This window comes from Macrotis lagotis, chromosome 2 (genome assembly GCF_037893015.1).
Source record: "Macrotis lagotis isolate mMagLag1 chromosome 2, bilby.v1.9.chrom.fasta, whole genome shotgun sequence".
Taxonomy (NCBI): Eukaryota; Metazoa; Chordata; class Mammalia; order Peramelemorphia; family Peramelidae; genus Macrotis; species Macrotis lagotis.
In genome coordinates this window covers 324,337,227-324,360,938 of record NC_133659.1, presented here as the reverse complement: position 1 = coordinate 324,360,938, position 23,712 = coordinate 324,337,227, and the positions used below count along the sequence as shown (strand labels likewise).

Sequence of the window (23,712 nt, the reverse complement as noted above, 5' to 3'; positions counted from 1 at the left end):
ACTGAAAAGGACTCTTGAAATCGTCCAGTCTCATTCCTCCCGCCACTTCATTTTACAGAGGAAGAAACTGAGGCCAAGAGAGATGCAGTGATTTATACAAGGTCCTAAAGCTAGTAAATAGCAGAATTGGGAAAGAAGGTCTAGAGCAACTTCTCTCTCCTCCCAACATAAGCCCAGTGGTCAGAGGCAGGGTTATAGAGAAAAGACAGGGCTATTGGATGGGTCCTGCCTGGGCTTAGATCATGAAAAGACCTTGGGTTGGATAATAGCAAGGGGGCAGAATGATGAAAGCAGAAGAGAAACCTCTCCTGCACCTGTCACAAGGCAATGATCACTCTGTTGGCTCTGGTAGAGAATGACATATTTATAGAATTCAATTCAATAAACATGAATTAAGTGCCTACTAAGGGCAGACACTGTAGTAAGTTCTGGCAGGAAGAAATGTATGTGTGTTTAGATAATACAGGGACCGACTAGAAAGCAAATGTTTGAAGCATTTACCAAAGTATCTGACCAATTTCTAGAAAGTCAGGCTATTTGAAAAACTCCAACCTAACATTCTGTTCCAATTTCCTATTATTTATTCAGAACCTAACTTCTACAATCCTTTTCTCCAGGGTTCACCACAAACAAATAGATTTACTTCTGGCTTGGACCTATTCTGACATGACTGAAAAATGACTGAACAGTAAGTAATTCTTCCAAGAGGCAGGCAAAAAATGGTAGGTATTGCCTCCTGGGATTGGATCCAAAGGATCCTGTTATTCTAAAATCATGAGATTTAGAGCCTGGAAGGGTCTCCAGAGATGATCTAATTCAATCCCCTCATTTTACAATAGAATCACAGAGGATTTCGAACCAGAAGGGAGCTTGGGGACCATTTAATGCAATAGCAGTTTTATAGAAGACACTGAGGCCCAGGCAAGAGAGATTAACCATTCCCCCTCCAGGTAGCACACCTAATATGAGGAAGAATCTGGATTTCAACCCAGATCCTCCTCATTCCAAAAACCATCTTTAGTTAACCCAAAGGAAAGTGCAACCTCTCAGAAGCAAGGGCTTTAAAGTTGGGGACTATGGGGGAAACCCTGAGGAAGCCCTGGCATTTCTCGGATTTCTCTCTAAGTATGCCAGGTCCCTCGGGGGACCAGTGGGAGCCTCTCTAAGGGAAAGTCACCAGTTTTTTTAAAAAGGAAAAGGGGGTAAGGGACTCAAGAGAGAGGAAGAAAAATACCCAGAGGAGTTCGATCTTTCTCCTGCTATTAGGCAGCTGCCCTCCCTTCAGTTCTGGGTCCCATCCCTCTTCCTCAAGAGGTAGCTGTTACTGCCTCATGACAGAAGTCCCTAGCAATTTCAGAACTCGGAGGAGGGACAGAGTCTGCTGTACCGGGAAAGCACCCTGGATCTGGGGAATGGGAGGATCTGGGTTCCAATCCTGTCCTGCCTGAACTCTTTGTAAATCGAGGAGGTGGTCTTAGGTGAGCTCTGAGCTCCTTTCCAGGTCTGCCACCCCGGGGCTCCGAGCTCCTGCTCTGGTCCCCTCCCCCCATCCTCTCGCGCGCGCTCTCCCCCTCCCCCTCCCCTCCAAGCTGCACGTTTCCTGTCAAAACAAAACAGAGGGAGGAGGGGACCAGAGCGGGAGGCGGCGTCTCCGCCAAAGCCCAGGCAACCAACCCAAAACAGAGACGGCCGCCGCGGCCGACCACCCCCATCCTTCTCCGGCCAGGGCTCGACTCAGGACCCTGGGGGGCGCGGGGGGCACAGAGACGAAGGGGGCGAGCGGCTGACTGGGGCCTGGGGGGGCCACAGAGAGGAGGGCGATCGGACAGATCCGGGGCAGAGGGGAGGGCCGAGAGACCCCTGCCCAGTCTTGGAGGAGGGATCTGGAGCAGGGTGACCCCCTGACTAGTTGGGGGGTCAAGGGAGGGGGTGATCGGACAGGAGCAAAGTGGGGTTGGGGAGGGAAGAGGCCCGGCGCGGGGTCCGGGAGGGGGTGACCGTCCCCCAAGACTGACAGCCCGAGTCTCCTCCCGGGGTGTTTTGGACGCGGCTCGGAGGCCCCGGCCGCGGGGATGTCCACAAGCCGGGGTCCCCCCCGGGGCGGGGGTCCCCCCTCGGCGCTCCCACGCGGGACGGCGGTTCGACAGGCGCCCCGGTGCGGAGCCCGGGCTGGAGGGGCTCGGGGCGCCGCCGCGGGCTACCCACCGGAGCAGCGGGGTCCTCCAGGCCGTGCGGGGTGCTCCGCGCCGGTGCCGCCGGGCCGGGTCCGCTCCGCTCGCCCGCCCGTCCGCAGCGCCGCTGGCCGGCCCCCTGCGCCCTCCCCCCGGCCCCACGCGGTATTTAAAGGGCCCAGAGGGACGGCGCGGCCGGCCCCGGCCTCGCCCATGGCGCCCCGCCCGCGGAGGGGAGCGCGGCCCCGGCCCGGCCCGGCCCGCGGCCCGCCCGCCCCGGCCGGACCCCGCGCCAGGCCCGCGCCGCGCCGCCACGCAGACGCAGCCACGCGGGGCGGCGCGGGGCCCGGAGCGGGAGGCCCGCGGCCTCGGGGCGGGGGGGGGCCGCGGCGGGCTCTCCCCGCGCGCGGAGATGGTGCGGTCCGGGCCCGGCGGGGCGGGGAGAGGAGTGTTTACGGAACTGGCCGCGTCCTCCGGGGCGGAGGGGCGGGCCGGGGGCGGGGCCGGGCGGCCGCTCGGGTGCGCGCACGCAGGCACGCAGACACGCCGGCGCGCACGCCCTGCCCGGCCGCCCAAACAGCCCAACCGAGCGAGGGCGGCCACGTGACCGCTCCACCGCGCCGCGGCCCCGAGTGTGCCCAGGGCCCAGGGCACGGCCTGAGGGTGAGCTCGGGCCTGCGCCGTGCCCGCCCTTCCCGGGCTGCAAGCACCCGCTTCAGGCTGCCCCTTGCAGCAGAGCTGCCGTCCGTCTAGACTTTATATTGTATATTATAGTAATATATGGATTAGCTGGATATTTTTAAACCGCCGTTGCCATGTTTTTTAATTTAAATTTAAAGTTTTAAAATTTTTTTAAATTAAAAAATTAAATTTTTAAAAATTTAAAAAAATTTTAAATTAAATCTGTTTTTTAAATTTAAATTTAAATTGTTTTTATATTGCCTTGATTTCTGATTATTTTCTCCCAAGCTTCCCCTACCCAGCAAACCATCCCTGGTAACCAAAAAAAGGGGGGAAAGGGGCCAATTCTTTAAAACCAACCAGCCCGCCCACAGCCAGACAGAGTCCTGCACCTCTGCAGGGGAAGAAGTGTTGGGGATGGGGGGGTGCCACTTCTATTTTCTCTTTTGGGCTTCAGAAGTTTGGCACCAGCCTGCCGACAGCTGTTTTTGTTTCTTTTTTGTCCCTTGAGATGCTCTTCTGCCTCTACAAAATTATCCGGATCTCTTTATTTTATTTATTCTTTTAGGTTTTTGCAAGGCAATGGGGTTAAGTGGCTTGTTCAAGGCCACACAGCCAAGTCATTATTAAGTGTCTGAGGTCGGACTTGAACTCAGATCCTCCTGACGCCAGGGTCAGTGCTCTATCCACTGTGCCACCTAGTCGCACCTCGATCTCTTTATTTTAAAGGGTGTCTGCTAGGCGACAACTGCCTTAGCTCCCTGTTAGTCTGTTGCCTTGTTTTGGGGTTTTTGGGGGTGTGTGTGTGTATCTGTGAACTGTGTTGGATTGCTGGGCATATAGCATGCCTGCATTCCAACAACTCCATTCACTGGCTGACAATGGCTCTATTATTTTTCTGTTGGTCTGGTGCTTTTATGAGCCCATTTTAATAATAACGGATAACTTGTAATATTTGCAAAGCCCATCATATCTCTTATTGGATTTGACCGTCACTTACAAGGTAGAGCTTTTTTTTATTTTTTTAATTTTTATTTTTTTTAGGGTTTTTTTTGCAAGGCAAATGGGGTTAAGTGGCTTGCCCAAGGCCACACAGCTAGGTCATTATTAAGTGTCTGAGATCGGATTTGAACCCAGGTACTCCTGACTCCTAGAGCTCTTTTTTTTTTTAAAGGCTTAATTTGGGGCAATTAGGTGGCACAGTAGATAGAGCACCAGGCCTGGAGTCAGGAGGACCTGAGTTCAAATGTGACCCCAGATAGTTCATAATGACCTAGCTGTGTGGCCTTGAACAAGCCACTTACCCCCATTGTCTTGCAAAAACTTAAAAAAAAATCTTAATTTTATCTTTGAGGAAACTGAGACTTGCTTAGGGCCAACAAAGTAGCCTAAGGCAAGATTTAAATCCAGATCTTTGTGATTTCAAACCCCCCCAACATTGTAGACCTTAAAGAAGTGAAGGTACACTGGATAGAATCCTTTATCTGAAGCCTGAAAGCCGGAATTTGAATCATGCCTAGGGGAGATATAGATCAGACTTTGGCCATTCATTGAATTTTTCATAGACTTCATTTCCTAATCTAGAAAATGGAAAATTAAAGAATAATAGCAAAAGGCAGAGGGTGAAGTAAGATCTTGTCGGTAAAGTGTTTTGCAAATCTTTAAGTATTATAGTTTTAATGTAACAGACTGACTGGTAACAAATAGAGTTGTTGTATATTTGTCAATGTATCAGTGTATCTGACTCTTTGGGACCCCTTTTGGGGCTTTCTTGGCAAAGATATTGGAGTGGAGTGCTAAGTGCATGAAATGTAAAAACATTCCCTGCCCTCAGGTCGCTCACAGTCTACTAGGAAGATATCCTGTAAATAACTATATACTGTGCAAGCTGTGTACATGATAATTATATATCTGTAAGATTATATTATATCTCTTAATATTATATTTCTGTAAGATTATATCTTAGATCATTATATCTCTGTAAGATTTTGTGCCAGTTTGTTCAACGCCCTTTGTATATTTTTAAACTGGGACATGTATAGAGAAGGAAATATTTTAAAGTGAGAGGCAGAATGAATAGAGCACCAGACCTAGAGTCAAAAAAATGTGAATTCAAATTTGACCTCAGACACATACTAGCTGAGTGATCCCTGGGCAAGTCACTTTACTCTGTGCCTCAGTTTCCTCATCAATTAAATGAGCTAGAGAAGGAAATGGGGGAAACTGCTCCAGTATCTATGCAAGAAAATCCCAAAATGGGATCACCAAGAGTCAAACATGACTAAACAACCAATTTTAAAGTGGGATCATTCTAAATTTGCACTCTGAATGCCTATCCTGCTTTCTTTCTTCCTTTATTTTTATTTTAAAGAGTATTAACTGACTTATCCAAGGTCATGCAAGGAGAAAGATTTTAATCCCTGTCTTGAGTCTCAATCCAATGCACACAGTAAGAAAACCTAATCTGCCTGAACAGTGGAGGAAAGTTCTGACACTAGAGTGAGAGGCCATGGATTCAAATGCTGTCTTTTGCCCTTATAAACAAGATGATTCTGGGCCAGTTTTTGCAATTTGGTTTCCTTCTCTGTCAAATTGAGGGAGTGGATCAGAGGGTTTCTGAGAGATCTTCCAACTCCCATCCTGGTCCTGAGTAGGAAAGAGAGGTTTGGACCCCAAGTTCTTGAAACCCAAGTTCTTAGACTGGAGCTAAAAAGCAACATTAATACATTTTGAACCCAGGTCCTCTGGACCCCAAACCCATGCTCTGTTCACTCTTACCTTCCCTATCACACTATACATATATTATAGATGCATCAGGGCATGACAGGTAATCTCCCCAGACCCAACTAGGTGACACAATGGATAGAGTCCTGTGCCTAAGGTCAAGAAAGACCTGAGTTTAAATCCAGTGTGACCTTAGACAAGTCTGCCTCAGTTTCTTCAACTGTAAAATAGAGGTCATAATTGTACCTACCTCCCAAGGTTGCTGCAAAGATCAAGTGATATATTTATAAAGCTCTTATTTAATATTGTTGTTACTGTGTGACCTTAGATAAGTCACTTATTTATAAAGCTCATATTTAACACAATACTGTTGTTTCTAACTGTGTGACCCTAGACAAGTCACTTATTTATAAAGTTCACATTTAAGACAATATTGCTGTTACTAGGTGTATAACCCTAGACAAGTCACTTATTTATTTATTTTTTCTTTTTTTAGGTTTTTGCAAGGTAAATGGGGTTAAGTGGCTTGCCCAAGGCCACACAGCTAGGTAATTATTAAGTGTCTGAGACCGGATTTGAACCCAGGTACTCCTGACTCCAGGGCCCATGCTTTATCCACTGGGCCACCTAGCCACCCCTTTTCTTCCCTCTTAAACATGCCCCATTTGAGGTGTTTTACCAGCAGCAAGAGGACCTTTACTTCCTCCAGTGTTCTTGGCAATGGGAGACTTTTTGAGTGGCTGAAACAGCTGGTCCATTTCAAATAACCCATTCTGTGGAGAGCAGTGTCTGGCCAGTTTGTCTTCAGCCTTGTATGAGGGTATGGGGGAGGGAGCTAATTCTTCCCTCTATCCCAACCAATGCAAACTGGTATTTCCACCAATTACAGTATCTTCTATTTGCAGTGAAATACTTGGAGGAGCACCCCCCCCCCTTTACAGGAACATGACTATATCCCTATGAGAACTACATAGATGTCAACATTTTTATTACCATATTTTATATCTATTTAATATATAGCTAATATATCAAATGTACTATATATTGCCTATAATAATAGATTAAATATATTAAACCAGCTATTTAATTGTTACTAATATGCTAAATTAGATGGAAGGGTTGGTGCTTTCTTTCATCATTTGGAGAGACTAGAATAACTTTAAAGTTATTCTGTAGAGACATAAGATGATGCCTCAGAAGTCCAACTCTGCTCTGTTTCTCCTTCAAATCTTACCTCAAATATTTACTAACTCAAAGGATAGAGCACTGGACCCTAAAGTCAGGGGAAACTGAGTTCAAATCCAGTCTCAGACCCTTACTAGCTTGAGTGGCCTCGAGCAACTCTTCCAGCCTTTTTTGTCTTTGTTTTCTCATTTGTAAAATGAGCTGGATAGGGAAACGGTAAACCACTCCAATGTCTTTGCCAAGAAAAGTCCAAATGGAGTCACCAATAGTCAGATGTGACTGAAGAACAATCTTTTCAGCCTCAATTTCCGCAATCAGTAAAATGGAGATAATAATCATCTCCCAGGGATCTTGTGAAGAACAAATGAGAAGACATTTATAAAAGTTCTTTTCAAATCTTAATGTGCAATGTAAAATTAGCAACTGCTAATTTTCTTCTGCCCTTGTTTATATGTATTAGAGCTATAAGGGATCTTTTTATTTTTGATCCAGACGTGTGTGGGGCATTGTCTTTGGGGAAGCCATTCATAGATACCAATTGGAGCTTCTCAGGGACTTAAAGTCTCACGGTGTTGTCTGGGGCAGGGAAAGTAAAACACACAACTAGCTTGAATAGAACTTGGCTCTATCAAAAACTGCTAAGACCAGAGGCTGATTTTACCAATGGTCTTCATACAAGGTGTGTGTTCAAAACAGCACAGACTTTCTGTGTCTGACTTCCCCTCCCCCAATTGCTGGTGTTCTACAAAAACCCTGAAATTACCCTGTGTACACATTGTTCCCACCCATCCTGCAGGAGTTCCTTGCAGGAAAAGATAGGTTGATTTTTTTTGTTTTTGTGTCTTCATCACCTAGGACAATGCTTGGTCTATTCTTGTTTAGCTGAGTTGAAGTTCAGTCTTTGTCCCTTAGGTGTGAGAGGTTTTAACCTTCATTTATGTCAGGGATTCCTCTGTCTGAGAAGTCTGAGGAAGTCTCCAAACCTCTTCTCACAATGATCTTTTAAATACATAAAAATAAAGGGTATCTAGATGGTGCAGTGGATAGAGTACCACCTGGAGTTAAGAGGACCTGAGTTCAAATCCAACCTCAGACACTTAATAACTTACTTAACTGTGTCAACTCACTTGACCCCATTGCCTTGCCAAAAAGTAAAAAAAAAAAAATTAAAAATACACAAAATTGAAAACACAGGACAACAAAGGACTCCAAAGATTAGTGAAAACAAAAGAAGCAATTTTCCCCTTCAAGTTCACAGACCCTTGTAGATCATGCTTGCTCTCCAGTGATCTTCTCTGTACATCACTTTACAAAAAAGTCAGACCCAGGAAAGGTTAAAAGACTATTCATTTTCTATTGTATATCCAGTCCCTAGCACATAGTAGATACTTAATAAATGTTTACTGATTAGATGATTGGTTGGGCAAAGGCTATGTGGCTATTGTCAGTAGCAGAATTTGGAGATTAGAGAACATCACCTTGAGGTGCTGAACTACCTCTCCTTTTTCTCCAAATGAAAACACAACTAATCAGAGATAGAGTTCTAGAGAAACAATATTTTGTCATTATGGAATTGGAGAATCCTAAATGGAGAGCTGAAAGGGACCTTAGAGGCCAACCCCTTTATTTCACAAATGAGGAAACTGAGGTACAGAGAGATAATGGGATTATGGATCTAAAACTGGAAGAGACCTCAGAGACCATCAAGTCTCACTCACTCATTTTACATTTGAAGAAATGCTGGTTGGTTGGTTGGTTGGTTCTTGTCCTTTGCTATTGAAGAAGACCTAAATGACATGTGAGAGATGAGTTAAAGTGTGTCTAACTATGGCTAATCAAATCAATACAACTTGGAATGCTCTACCACAGATTGGGCACAAATGGTCCATGTGAACACCTGGGGTGGTAACTCTAAATTTATGACTCTCACATTTCCTTTGAGTTGCTTCAATTCTGCCCTTCTCATAGAGCGTAACACCCTCAATGATGAGAACATGCCATACTGGGCAGTTCTGTGCCAGTGTCCCCCATGCTGCACAATCAATTCCACAGTTCTTTAGAGAGAGAGACCTTCAGGGTATTCCAGTATTGCTTCTTCTGACCACCCCTGGTGAGCTCATACCCTGTGTGAGTTCTCCATAAAATAGTCTTTTTTGGCAAGTGTTAGCCTAACATTTGAAAACATGGCCAGCCCATAGTAGTTGCACTCTCTAGTCACTCTATTAACTGCATTTTGTAGTAACATTTGAATGCTTGGCAATTTAACTCTAGAAAGGACTTCAGTATCTGGTATCTTCTCCTGCCAGGTGATCTTCAGAATCTTCCTAACACAGTTTAAATGGAAGCGATTCAGTTTCCTGGCCTGGCCACTAGTAGATTGTCCAGATATCACCGGTGCACAACAATGAGGTCAGCATGACAGCTCTGTAGACCTTCAGTTTAGTATTCAGTCTAATACCTCTTCTCTCTCATACTTTCAGAACCTCCCAGATACTGAGCTGGCTCTGGCGTGGGCATCAACCTAATTGTCAATGAGTGCCTCCTGGAAAGGACACTGCCAAAGTAAGTGAACTTACACTGTATTCAAAATTTCTCCATTTGCAGAAATTGATGGTTTCACATTTGAATGGTGTGGTGCTGGCTGATGGGGGTAGAATTTGAATCCAGAGCTTTGGTTTTCAGAGCCTCTTTATCTGCCCACATTTAGATTATGAGTGGAAAAAAAATCCTCTAGATTCCACAGACCTGCTGATCATATGGTCCCAATGAAGACAAAACAAAATACCAAGAACACTCACTGACAGATACAATGATTTGATTACTTCCTTTGTTAACTATGAGACTAGGAATTCACAGATCAGTAGGTTGGTAGAATCATGGTTATTGGAGCAGGTGAATATGAGTCATTTATATTGCCAGGTCAAGGAAGGTGATAAATTCTTTAACATTGGCATCAGAATTGAAACTAAAGATTTTAGAAACTCAATGTGCATTCACCTCACAGCCCATTAAATTGGTACTCCCCCAAATGGTAAAATACTGAATCAGTGCTGAGGGACTATAGGATGACAGGTTCACTCTACATCAGTGGGGAGTTGAAAATTAATCCAGGAAGAAGGGACCTCAGAAGGGAGATGTAAACTTCTTTTTCCCAGCCTATCCTTGGAGCCTTTCTGATTTGAGAGAACTTGCCAGGACTTGCTGATAACTCAGCTGACCAAGATGCCAAGGATCCAGGCTCACCTTCAGATGTGATAAGGCTTTAGATATGGAATAGGGACTAGACTTGTTATTTTATTAGGATAGCTAACTGCCAGGGGAAGACATTTCCCCTGCTAATTCAAGAACTTTCTCTGCAACTTTTAGTCTTAGATCTCTGGGAAGTAAACTGACTTGCCCAGGGTCACACTATATGTCAGAGGAAGGCCTAGCCACTATTAGGATTAGTAGAGGAATAGAAATAAAGATGATAAAATGGGCATTTAAAGGTCTTCAGGATGTTTTCTCTGCAATAATCCTGCAAGACAGTCAGTGCGACTTTTGATTTACATTTGTTTGGTTGGTTTTGATCATTCTTGATCTGAGATTTCATTAAGGCAGAACCCTAATGTAGAATCTTTCTCCAATGGTGAGTCAGCGATTCCACTGGAACATGTAATCTGACAGAGGCTAGGAATACTGTGTAGGGGGAGATGATTTGACGATGATACAAAGTCAATGTGTAGCAAAAGCAGAAATGGAATTCTATTATTCTAATTCCATTTGGCCTAATATTAGGTATTATGAGATATATAACTCTATTAGAGAGTACTATGATATTTTATATAATACAAGTACATACTTGCTATATGAATGTTTATGTTATTGTATTTCATATATTACTATATTAAATATTAAATTATAATATATTCACTATATATTATATCCCAGTATATTCTATTTTGTATTTATATAAGTTCATATTCTATTATTCTATGTGATCATGTAATCACATGTTATGTTGTATTGTGTTATATTACATAGTATTGCATCCTATCCTATCCTATCTTAGCTTCGTCTATCCCATCTTTTTTTTTTTTTTAGGTTTTTGCTAGGCAAATGGGGTTCAGTGGCTTGCCCACGGCCACACAGCTAGGTCATTATTAAGTGTCTGAGGTCACATTTGAACTCAGGTCCTCCTGACTCCAGGGCCGGTGCTTTATCCACTGCGCCACCTAGCCACCCCCATCCTATCTTAATTTACTATTCTACTGTTATGATCTCTATGCATGGGAGTCTATACTCACTTTCCTCAAACTGATAACTCTGATTCTGATCAATTATGTTTTGGTTAGGAAAAAAATACAAATAGGAAATTATGATACACATAATTATAAATTAAATGAAATTATTGTAATAATTCAACTCCTAATCTTGTTACTTTGAGATTCCATATAATTGTATATATGCATCTGCATATATATGTGCTTAGAGACATAGATGTGTGTATATAAAAGCATTCTCTCTATCTCTGCTCCATGACCATGGCAATTGCAGGCAGGACTCAAAATTAAATAATTCTAGGAGTTTTTTAGGGGTGAATTAATTAAATGTTTAATCAAATATGACAGACAAATGATATAAATATCTAAAGAGCCCTTGTCAGAAAAAGGTTTCCCACCTCTTATCTAAATGATGAATACATAGCTTAGAGGAAGTCAGAGCCAGAGATCCAGACAGAAACAGAGACAGAGGAAGCTCTGGGACAAAGACAGAGGTAAAGAGCTTACTTTGGGGCTGATTCTGTGATGGTATCAGTGTGGGGAAAGTTGTGGTAGCAGGCCTCTCCACTGACAGCAGCAAGCAACAATATAGAATGGGGAGCCGAGACTGAGTTAGGAGCCTGGTTCAAATCCTAGTTTTGCTATTTGCTATGTAGGTGACCTTGAACCAGTCATTAAAACTCACTGAACCTTATGTCTTCATCTAAAGAGTAAGGGAAGTGGGTTGGACAAAATAAACTGTAAAGTCCCTTCCCCATAATTTGAAATTTGCAATTCTGTGAAGGTTCAAGCAACAAAAAGGACCTGCCTGTGGTCTGGTTCCTTCACCAGCTTCATAGCCAGGTCCTGAAAAATCAAATGCTGACTAGATTTTGTGGGCAGGCTCTGTTTTTTGGGCTTCTCTGTGAGTTATATGTAGATCAATGATCAAAGAGTTTTCTAAAACTAGAGACAAGGTCAGGTTTCCACTGTGCCCTCTTTACTCTGCCCTTCTGGTGACACGTTCTCCTAGGTCTGAACTCCACCCAGCCCTGTGCACACACAGGTCCACATACACACACTCACATACACACAGATAAACACCACTACCATACCAAGGTGCCATGTAGGCACTCACCTGGCCAACGCTGCTGTTTCCTGGGTCACAAAGGGAGCAATAAGGGCTGTCTTGAGAAAGCAGGAGTCAGGACCAGAAGCACTTGGGACCCAAAGGACAGCACAGAGAGCTTCTCTCTTGCTATGTAGGGATGGTGAGGCTGGAGACACAGGAGAAGCTTGATGCTTGATGTGACCTCACCATGCCTTGAGCTACTGAAGCTTCTTTCCCGGTCTTGGTGACTCATTCATACTTGGACAAATATTTTGGCCCTAATAGAAAAATAAAAGAATTAAAATTCATTTCTTCTCTTCCCTTTCAACTAATAGAGATCCTTTTGGGGACACAAGATAAGGAAATTTTTTTTGCTTTAAGTATTTGGGGCCTTAAGTTAACCTAACAGGAGATTTGGAGTTTGGAACTGGAAGCTGGGGAGACAAAAAATCTGTCACAAACTAATTGGTATAACCCTAGGAGTGGCTCTTCCTTTCTCTGGGACTCAGTGTCCCCTCTCTGAAACAAAGGTGGTAGACTAGAATCTGATGGTTCTCCCAAACTTAAATAACTTCAGGCAGGAGTCCTGAGTTCATTGCATGTAGTGCTGCTGGGGACTTGGGCAATCATCAGCCCCAGGTCTTCTTGATCTTTTCTGAGTCCTGGGCCCCTTTGACCATCTGCTGAAGTGTACGGCCCACTTCTCAGAATAAGACTGTTAAATAATCAGAGATTTTTTTATTTCAGACAGAAGTGAGTGAAAATAAAGATATGTACCCCCCCAAATTCATAGAACCCCCTGGGATATAAACAAAGACTGCTTGATCTGGATCATCTAATCCAATTTTCTCATTTAAGAGGAAGCTGAGGAGGCCCTGTAAGGTCTTGTTTGGGGGTAGAAGACTTTCCTTAAAATGTTGACTCTACCCAGTGTGTAACCTTGAGTAACCATTTCTACCTCTTGGGGGACTTAGTTTCCCCCATTATAAAATGGGCATAGCCTGGCTCTGGGATATGTTGTACTTTTGCTTTGTAACTGCCTTATCAACGCTTGGGCTTTGTACGTGCCTCCTTGACTTTTCAGGTTCTCTTCCAGTCTAACAATCTTTGACTGTTTTTGCCTTTCTTCATATCCCTAGTGACTCAACAGTATTTGACACATAATAACTCTTAGTAAACATTTGTTGATTGACTATCTAAAAATCAAGGCTTTGGTTTCTTCAGCTCTAAAATGAGGACATTAGATATGATGATCTCTAAGGTCAGCTAGATGGCCCAGTGGATAGAGAACCAAGCTTGGAACTGGGAAGATCTAACCCTAAACAAGTCACTTCACACTGTTTACCTCAATTTCCCATTCTGTTAAATGAACTGGAGAAGGAAATGACAAACCACTTTAGTGTATTTTTCAAGAAAACCCCAAACAAATCAAGAAGTGTCAGAGAAGACTAAAAAGACTAACCAACAGCAGCAACAAGGTCAATTCCACTTTTGAGATTTGATGAAGTCATCTCTCAGTGCTTCCTATGAGCTGTTGGCAAGAGGATTCCTCTACATCCCTTTACAAGGTGTTTCGGAATAATCTAATGAGAAAGCATTCTGTGATTCGCATGGTCTCAAAAGAAACCTGAGTTGTTACCTACACCAACTCATATCTATGCTCAACATCCTTCTTTTTGCCTGAAGACTTTTTATGAGCAAAAAGTCCCTACCTAGTAAGGTATCTTGTTTTACTTTGAGAGAATTTTCATTATTAGGAAGTTTTTCCTGAACATCAAGTCTCCTTTTGCTTCTTTAGAGCTTTCAGCATTGGTTCTTTTTAAGTCTGACTTTAAAGTGGACACTAAAGATTTGATGGTGAGATGAAATGAAGTACTTGCAAGATACTGAACATTTTAAAAAAAGAAGTCAATCCTGCAAAGATATGCCAAAAGGCAATTCAACTTCTCTCATTTCCATAGGAAACCTGGTCTGGTCAACAGAGTATGGTATGGTGTCTAATCAAGTTGGAGGGGTTCACACTCCACATGGTTGGAACTTTTTATACCCTTAGGTAAAAAGAAGGCTGAGTCAGAGCCCAATCAAGTCTCAGGAGAATTTGTTACCTTTTATGGAAAACCAATCTCTTTTTCTGGGGAAAGTGATGGGAAAGAGAACTATGGTCCTATCTCATTATCTAGGACTAAACAGAACAAATGCCTGTTCCATAAGACAATCTTTGAAATACTTGAAGACAGCTATAATGGTCTCCTGAGTCTTCTCTTATCCAGGCTCAATGTCCCTAACGCATTCAGCTGATCACAGATGAAGGATCTTTAAAGTTTCCAATGTTTGTATTATGTGCTATCAGGATATACCCAGCATGGGCTCCAACTGTATTTTGATGCTCTTCTTCCAAGGAGACACTAAGTCAACGTAAAAGGCAAGTGGTTGCAAGATTAGACATTAACTAGATCATGGATGAAACCCAGATGGGTCTTTTTCAGCATTTTCTTCTACTATTCACGTGGCAGCACATGAAAAACATTACTTATTGGCAATTATCTAATTAGCTTGACTGGTATATCAACAACCATGCACACCAATGTCAGTACCCAAAAGTATTTCGGAAAACATTCCTTTTTGTTTTGGAAGGATTCCTGGACCATGTGTCTAGATGACTCCATCTACCGGAAAGCAAGGGGAATGGAATGCTGCCAGTCTTCCTAAGATTCTGGGCGTTGCCAATGCCCACATTTGTGGTTTTTATAGTAGCCGGAAGGAGAAAGAAACAAAGGGGAGTGGAGAACAGAGAAGGAGAGAATAAGGAAAGAGAGAAGAAGAGAGAGGAAGAGAGGAAAGGGAGGGAGAAGAGAGGAAAGAAAAAAGTATAGAAAAGAGGAAAAAAGTAGAGGAAAAGAGAGAAGGGGAGAAGAGAGGAGAAAAGGAGAGGGCAGAAAAAAGAAGAATGAGAAAAGAGGGGAGGGATAGAGTTGTTACTTTAAAAATCTGATCTAGAATGTGTTTGTGAAGGAAATAATTTACCCCCAATTTGCATTTTATATAAATTGAGACATTCAGTCAAATAGCCAACTCTCATTTATTATGACTCAGTTATGGAGTAGCTAGGGGCACAGTGAGTAGAGTAGGGGGTAGGTAATAGGTAGGACCTAGGGAGTACCAATCTGAGACAGGACCTCATGTTGCGCAACCCTGGACAAGCCTCTTATCCCCATTGTCACCCAGTTAAAGACTTCTTGCCAACTCTAACTTTAACATTCTATCCACTGTGCCACCTTGTGGCCAGTTCATTTTCTAGAGAAGCCATGTAACTAGTCATTATTTCCAAAAAAAAAATTAAAGTTATGAGTTACCAAAATGGTAGTAGAGAAGCCCTTAGTGGGTGTGAGTGGGTTTCAAAGATGTTTTCAATGTAGAAGTATGCAAATGATATTATCAGAGGATTGTAAGATCAGAAAAAAAAGGCAGGCTAATCATATGGTCTGATTGAGAGATAACAAATGGACCGCCCACATATTCTCTTGGTATCTAAACAATATCAAGAGATTGGAAGGAAGATCCCCTGGAATGCTGGGTTGATCCACTATGGAGGACTTCCAGAAGGACATAGGTCAGAGTCCTAAAGAATGAGAAGGCAGGGGTCTTTGTAGTTGGTATTATTAGGGGAGTTACTCACATTAATGATACCTAGATTATTAAAATACCAGCATAAAAAAAGTGAAGAAGGGATTGGAGAGAGGAGATACTGACAACAAGGAGATTAGTTAGGAAGCTAACATAGTAGCTTGAGCAAGAGCAGGGGATGAGCTAATGAACTGGGATAATGGCTACATCAGGGAAGAAAAGGATAAAAGTATTCATTTGGGCCTAGATGACCATCTAACACTGGTACCACAGCTAATTAAGGAAGTCCTCCTTTTGACTGCTACAGTAACCCTAATTTATTCTGGGAAAAAATATTAATAAGTAAACAGAGGTGAAAAATGACTCAGACATTTAGAGCCCAGATGACTGGAAGGGTAAAGGTATCAATAACAGAACCAGAAATTTGGGTAGAGAAACAGGTTTAGAAGGGAAGATGAAAAGTCCACTTTCGGACATATTGTGTTTAAAGTATGGGAAGCAGATCCAAGCAGTGTTTTTTAGCAGGTAATGACAAATTTCAGACCAGGGGAGAGATCATGGATGAATATGCGTTTTTGGGAATCATCTGCGTAGAGGTGATCAATGAAGCATGAGTACCAGAAGTTAGTCTCAAAGTGGGGGGTGCCAGTGCTGAGAAGCATACCTACAGCCTTTTCTCTGATTAATTGGAAACTCTCAGGCATCCCAGTTACCAAAGAAAAGATCAAAGACTACATGGCAGCTGCCTGCAAGGCTAAAAACAAGAGTCATGGACAAGTCCTAATAAGCCCTAGCTAGACAAGCTTTAAAAGATTCTAGGTGAGTCAGTTCTACTCAAACCTTGGGGCAAATCAGGGTTAGAGTTAAGCTGGTGACTCATGATTTTGGGTGCCTTGGCTTAGGAAAGATTTCACCTGTGTGGGCACTCCCTTCACCAATAGAAGTCTCAATCTCTTATCATCCTGTACAAATATTGTTTGTCTATGTTCTCCTGTGAATCAATCATGGAGAATCTATCCTATAGGTTGGAGACCTTCTAATAATTATAATTTAAAATATAAAAATACAATTACTAAATGATAGCATTTAAATATTTTTAAAATTGATCAGTTTTCATTTTTAATATGTAAATATCAAGAGATTCAACCCAAATAAACAAAAAAGGCCTTTGGGGTCCTCGACAAATAAGAGAATTATGAATGTAGAGGGTCCTGAGATCAAAAAGTTTGAGAACTGCTGTCCTGTTGCACTCAAGTCAACATTCATAATACAGTGGGTTGTCTTTTTGTCTCCATTTATCCCTCCAGTTTAGTTTTTTTTTTAAGGATAGGAGGGGTTATGCATCATTTAGTGTTCTGATTTCTTCTTGAGTTGTACCCATATAAGATCAATGGGAGAATACCGATGTTGAAGAGATGAGTTTTGGTGGCATTTCACTAAAGGGAAACACTGAAAACTCTATATAAATTTCCAAACATAATACCTATAATGCATCTTGGTCTCTTCCTCCTATCAATTCTGGGTTAAAATTGTGATCTATAAATAGCATCTAACCATGGTATACATGCAAGGCAGGCTCCCTAAATAATCTCACACTGGAGTATTAGACCTTAGCTACTTTCAGATTCAGTTTACTGCTGTGTCAGATGATGAGTTATGCACATCATGGCTCAAGCCCCCCCCCCCAAACAAAACAAAACAAAACTTTTTCTTCTCACAGATCATAGAAAAACCACAAACAAAATGCGAAATATTTAATTAAGGCAGATTAGCAAGATATTTTCTAGGAAAAATGCCAACAGAGTCATTTAAAGTTTACCCCCTGATCACAGAGTAGATTCTGACTCTATTTATAGATGATGAAGACTCAACTTCTGGAAAAATTTAAGCAGAGGTGGGAAACCTATTCATCCTTTCAGTGAATGGTCAGGGTAAAGAAGGAATGAATCCTTACCCATATCCACTCAGCTTGGTTTTAATAGTGAAGCTAGAGATTTGCACTTATGTTCTGGGGGCTGTCTCACTGGCTCAGTGACCTCAAAATTTCTCTAGGAATCCTGGAAGACTCATTCATGTCTCCTTTTTTACTCTTTGATCTGGCCAAAGGTCCCTCCTCTCCATGACTGGCAGGAAGACTATGTATGGTCATCATTTCTCTTGGGACACCCTTTTTCTTCCAATTTATCCCACAAATCCTGATTTGATCCCTTTATCCAGGCACCAGTGAGTCTCACAGATTTGTAACCTCAACCTTCCTTCAATGAATAGTAGCCTTTTTATTACAACCATTATTGACCCTACAATTGGACAGGAGTTCTCTGCTGCTGGCAAGCTCATTACCTATACAAATAGACACACACACAGTTTAAGTGTATGTATATTTACAATTCATAAATATATTGGATACATATGGATATGTATGTATGTGTATTTTAAATGTTTTTGTATATATATATATATATGCATATATTCATAAACATAGGATATGTATATATAAATCTACATAGTGAGTGTGTTTATACACACATACTTATAAACATATAGGATTTACATGTATATGAACATGATGCTTATATTAAGTATGTTTTTATGTAAACATTTATAAACATAAAGGACATACATATGTATTACATTATACATGTATTGAATGTTTCTATTCACATATATTTATAAACATATAAGCTATATGTATATAGGTATATTACACTTTATACATATACTTATATTTACAAATTTATAGACTATATATGATAGGGCATTGGAGGACGCCTGTGGTAAAAGTAAATTATCTTTACTTAAATATCTAAATGAATTGTAGATTCATCCCTCTTATGAAATTCCCCCACTATTGAAGATCCGAGTTTCTCTGTGTCTCAGTAGATGATCCTTGGGAGCTGCTATGGCCTGAGAAATTTATCACCTATAGCCAACCTGGTGATGTGCTTCCCAGAACCATGGGAGGTTGCTCCTTGGATGACAGACATCACTGGATTTATACTTCAACTCATTGTACCTTGGTAGAAGACTATGGCGACAAACTGGGAATCAGAGATCCTGAGTTCAATTCCCACTCCTGTTTACTACTTGTATGAGACTTTGGGCCTCAGTTTCTCAGTTGTAAAATGAAAGATTTAGACTAAGAGAGGTGTTTTGGCTTAATAGAAAGAATATTGATTGACAAGGTAGCTAGGTGCTATGAATAGAACACCAATCCTGGAGTGAGGAGGACCTGAGTTCAAATTCAGCCTCAGATACTTTCTGACTGAGTGACCTGGGGCAAGTCATTTAACTCTGATTGACACCCAAAGGAAGAAAGAATATTGACTGTAGATAACATTTCAAATCCTGCCTCTGATTCCTACTGCTGCTGTGAATTTGGGCAAATTTGCTTCCTCATCTGAAAAATGAGCAAGCAGAAGAGATGGACTCAAAAGTCCCTCCTAGCTGTGAGTCATTAATTATAAACTGATTTGTGTATTCTGCAGATTCCCCTTGTGAGAAACCAGGCTTACAATAGCAAAGTCAAAGGTCCTTGATTTAAACACCCACTTTTTTCACTCCTCTTATAATAACAGTGATAACTAGCCCTTACAAAATGATCTGAATGCTTTACAAATATCTCAGTTGATCCTTACAACAACCCTGAGAAACAGAGGCTATTATTGATTCTATTTTACAAATGAGGAAACTGAGATAGACAATCCTTAAATGACTTGTTTAGGATTATGCAAATAATACATGTCTGAGACTAGATTTGAACTCAGGTCTTCCAAATTCCAAGTTCACTGCATCTAGCTGTTGTGGCTTGAGGTCATGAAGCCTAAACATAGGAATTAGTTGAAGTTTCTGAGAAAAATATACTGTTGCATATAAGTCTCCATGTTTCTTTAAATCTTTCTCTCATTGTATCTAAAAATTTATATATTCTTAGTTTTAATAACAAATTTTCCTCTTTAGAAAACATATAAGAGAATGAAAAAAGGGGTATCTTCCCTTTTATTCAATGAATCCATGGTAAGCTATATCTGTTAGGTCAGAAGACCAGAAGCAGCTGTCAAAGAGCAGGTGGCAGGTGAGATAACCTGAATGACAAACATCATGTTCTAAACACAGCCGCTGGCCTCACACATTCATGTCTTTTCCTGTTCAGGAAGCTCCAAAAGGGAGCCCCCTCATCCCTGGAAGGGGGTACAAACTCCATTTGGATTTTTCCTTTTGAAAACCAATTTTGGGCTTGTTTTTAATGTGATTCTCCAAATAAACTCTCTTGCCCTATCCCCTTCCTTACTACCTATACTTTGATGATTCATCTTACTTTGTGAAACTAGCCTGCTTATGGGGAGTGTGATCCCCCCAAAAACCTCTCCTGCTCTTATATCTCTCTTTGTGCTGTTTATTCCCCTCCTCTTGTTATTAATCTTTCTTTTCCTTAACAACATTACCTAAACCTTTTTTTGTCCCTAAATTTTCTGGCTTAGAATCTATCTTTTAAGTGAATTCTTTCTCATTCTATCAAACGTGTGAAACCTTTAGCCAGACACATTTTCCAGTCACATAACCTCTGTGACTTTTTGCTTATTTGTTTTCAGATTTAACAATTGAGTGATGGAACAGGAGGCATTCTCTCCTAGCCTGTTGTTCAACACTGGAGAAATCCCCAGGACTTGACACAGTGCCTGGAATATATCTGCCATTTTTCAATCCTGTCTAACTCTTCTTGACCCCATTTGGAATTTTCTTGGCAAAGATGCTGGAGTAGTTTTCCATTTCCTTTACAAGCTGATTTATAGATGAAGAAACTGAGGCAAACAAGGTTGAGTGATCTGTCCAGTTACATGGCTAGTAAATCTCTTAGGTGAGATTTGAATGCAGAAAGATGAATCTTCTGATTCCAAGGCTGACACTAACCACCAGCAACCTAGATGCCTAAGGTGAAGATACAAATTAAAGCAATAGAAATGAGGCTTTGAACTGAGGGAGTAAAAGGTAGAGGCAATTCTAAAACAAAAGCTTGACTTTTATTTTCTCTTGAACGTAGGTTAAGGGTATGGTTACAAGGGTATCTTGTGCAAGGTACGAGGGTATCTTGTACAAGGTACAAGGGTAAGGAGAATATGTACTTATGACATATTGCCTAAGTCTGCAAAGTAGAAATAAATCAATTCTCAATTTTGCAATTGATATTAGGGAAACAGCAACTGGTTGAATGATATTGTGGGGACAAGATGGGGGCTCGTAAACAATGTTTATTAGAGCAGTATTTGGTTGTCCTTCATTTTCAAAAAGAACCAAGGACCAAAATCTTGTGCCTGAATTGACATGAGTCACAGCTACCCAAGGACTCAGCTTCACTCTCTTTCTGAGTCAAAATTCATTGGTAAGACAAAGATCAGGAGAACCGGCAATGGCCAGGATGCAGCGAATGACCTAACCTCTTCCTTGTCTGGCCTAGTACAAAACATTCCACAGAGTCTGCTCCAGCCACCTCATTGCCATTGGAACAACTTGTTCTCATCTACCCATTCTGACACAGAAAGTCTTCCCATGCTTGTGACATGTAAGACATTCCTTTAACTCATCAACAGGTTGAGATTAGTCCATGTACATGATGGGTTTTACCAAGTGTGGCCACAGAGTATACTATAGCTTCTTGGCTCTACAGGTGAGAGTGGACTGACAGGTAAAGGTAGAGGAGCAGCCCTGAAATGTGTTCAGTAGTCCAAACACCTCAGAGGACATCACATCTGGTCCTCCCACACCACCCCATATAGCCCATTAGAGAAGTGACCCTGTCCTGGGGACCCGACCTGCCAGCCTGAGTACAAGCTGGGAGACTGAGTTCAGAACCTTTAGTCTACAGAATACAGAGGTCTAGGGAGTCCTGAGCACAGACTGAAGTTAGCAAGGTGACTTGGAAACTTGAGAAGGGCCCACTCTGGATCCTAAGGCAACAGCTCCCTAAGCAACCCCTGTTCTGTGGTTTGGCTTTAATCCCTTGACTACCAGGACACAGGAATCTCTGTCTTCTTAGTTAGGGTCTGAGGCAGGCTTAGGGGCAGGGGGCAGGCTGAAGGCAGAATCTGGTTTGAGGACTAGGATCAGATTCATAGGCCCCTAGTGAGCCAAGGCATCCCAAAGAGGGGTGCTGTGAGGCTGACACATAATGCTTCTCTGGAATTTTTTTCCAGGCTGTAGAGTCAGAATTATCAGCAATAAAGCAAGAATTATTCCATCATTGGAACACTAGAGGACTCTCTAACATCCCCCTACACACACACACACACACACACACACACACACACACACACACAGCCCATATTTGAGGGGACTTTACACAGCACTAAGTCCAACCAGCCCCCACCTCCATTTTGTTGAGGAATAAACTCCTCCAAAGAAAGGAGTGACAAATCTGAGGTCTCCCAGCAAAGTTAGGGAGGGAGAAGTTGGAATTCTTAGAGGGGGGTCTCCTGGCACCCATCCCTTTTCACTCACACCAACCCTAAGCCCAGGTTCTAGACCCTCAGGCTCCTTCCTCTGGGGGTGTTGGGTGGAGAGGATGTGGGAAACTGGGAATAATCAGGCTCCTTTATGCCAGGACTGTGTCTGGGTCAGAGGATGAGGGTACAGGCAAACCCCTTCCTTCAGGGAAGAGAATGGTCCTTTGGTGCCCCTTGGAAGATGTGTGACTCTCAGGTACCAAGGGTCATGAGAGGCTGATATGGACCATTTGTATAAAGAGCAAAGATCCAGAAGGATAATGATCAAGGATGTGAAATCACAAGGAATTCTTCCAATTTGTGACAGGGAATGATGCAGGGACCTACCCCCATCTCCACAGACACTCATGTCTCTGGTCAGAATGCCGTGACCCCCTGGAACTGGTAGAGACAGACCCAAAGCACCCAAAGTACCCTGTCCATGGAACAATCAACAGGAAACCACAGTGAGCAAGGAGCTGGAAAGTCTTCTTGGTGAGACTGAACCCTGAGAGACTCAGAGCCCAGCAGATCCTAGTCACATCCTCAGCCTCAGATTGCCTGAGCAGCCATTGGTCCACCCTCTAGTGCCAATCAAACTGTGGGTATGGATGGAGAAGAGCTTCACCCAAGCATGGTCCAGCCTCATGGAAGGAGGTCCCAAGCCACCTTCCACGTCCCTGCTGTGACCTCTGCCCATGGAGGATCTTACCTCTTTCTCAGTGACTCCCTGTATGAGTGGTCAAACCCCAATGGCCCCCTGGCACTCAGGATCACAGGCGCCTCAAAAGATGCTCACCTCACCTGAAGCCCTGGGACTCCCATAGCTCTGACATCCCCCCACCCCACCCCAGGACCTTCTCTCCAAGTCGTAAATCTGAGAAACAGTTTGTGTCCTGCTCTCCAGGATTACACTGTGCTCAACCTCATCCACCTCAGCCTAGCGAAGCTGGTTCTTTCAGAGGTCCTGCTGGCTGAAGCCTGGCATAGTCAAAGGGATCCTGAGAAGGGGCTTTGGGAAGTCAGAGCTGCAGTTCATTGAATGTGTGCATCCCCAAAACTCATTGAGGTATTGACTTCTCCCCAGTTCTAGACATAGTGAAGGAGCTTGCCTTCTTGTCAACCTAAGCCTGGCCCAAGCTGATGATGGCCAACCTTTCACCCAAGCCTCCTCCTCTTTCCCCACTCCTACTACTGTTACCCTACCCCCTGCATGTGTGTACACATATTCTCTCTCTGTCTCTCTCTCTGTCTCTCTCTGTCTCTCTGTCGCCTCTCTCTCCTCTCTCTGTCTCTGTCTCTGTCTCTCTCTCTCTCTCTCTCTCTCTCTCTCTCTCTCTCTCTCTCTCTCTCCTCCTCCTCCTCCTCACTTCAATCCCTTCCCATATTTCCAGCAGGGAGGATCATTGGCAACATGTGTCAATAATGAAAGAAAACAAAATATTCCCCCCAGAATATTAAAGCATTGTAGAAAAGAAAAAAATCAATTGTGAACAGAG

The 23,712-nt window shown here is 42.7% G+C and overlaps 1 protein-coding gene and 1 long non-coding RNA gene across 2 annotated transcripts in view; one reads left to right on the top strand and one right to left on the bottom strand.

The window, feature by feature from the left end:
• TCP11L2 (t-complex 11 like 2) overlaps positions 1-2,285 on the bottom strand; it is a 49,209-nt gene extending 46,924 nt beyond the window's left edge. The window contains exon 1 of the mRNA XM_074226762.1: positions 2,206-2,285. The gene's annotated coding sequence lies outside the window, so the exon portion shown is untranslated. The remainder of the gene's footprint in view (positions 1-2,205) is intronic.
• Positions 572-23,453, top strand: LOC141515311 (uncharacterized). Its single transcript, XR_012476299.1, has 3 exons — positions 572-688; positions 9,242-9,323; positions 22,542-23,453. It is a non-coding gene; the product is annotated as an uncharacterized LOC141515311 (long non-coding RNA).
• The last annotated feature ends 259 nt before the right edge of the window (positions 23,454-23,712 follow it).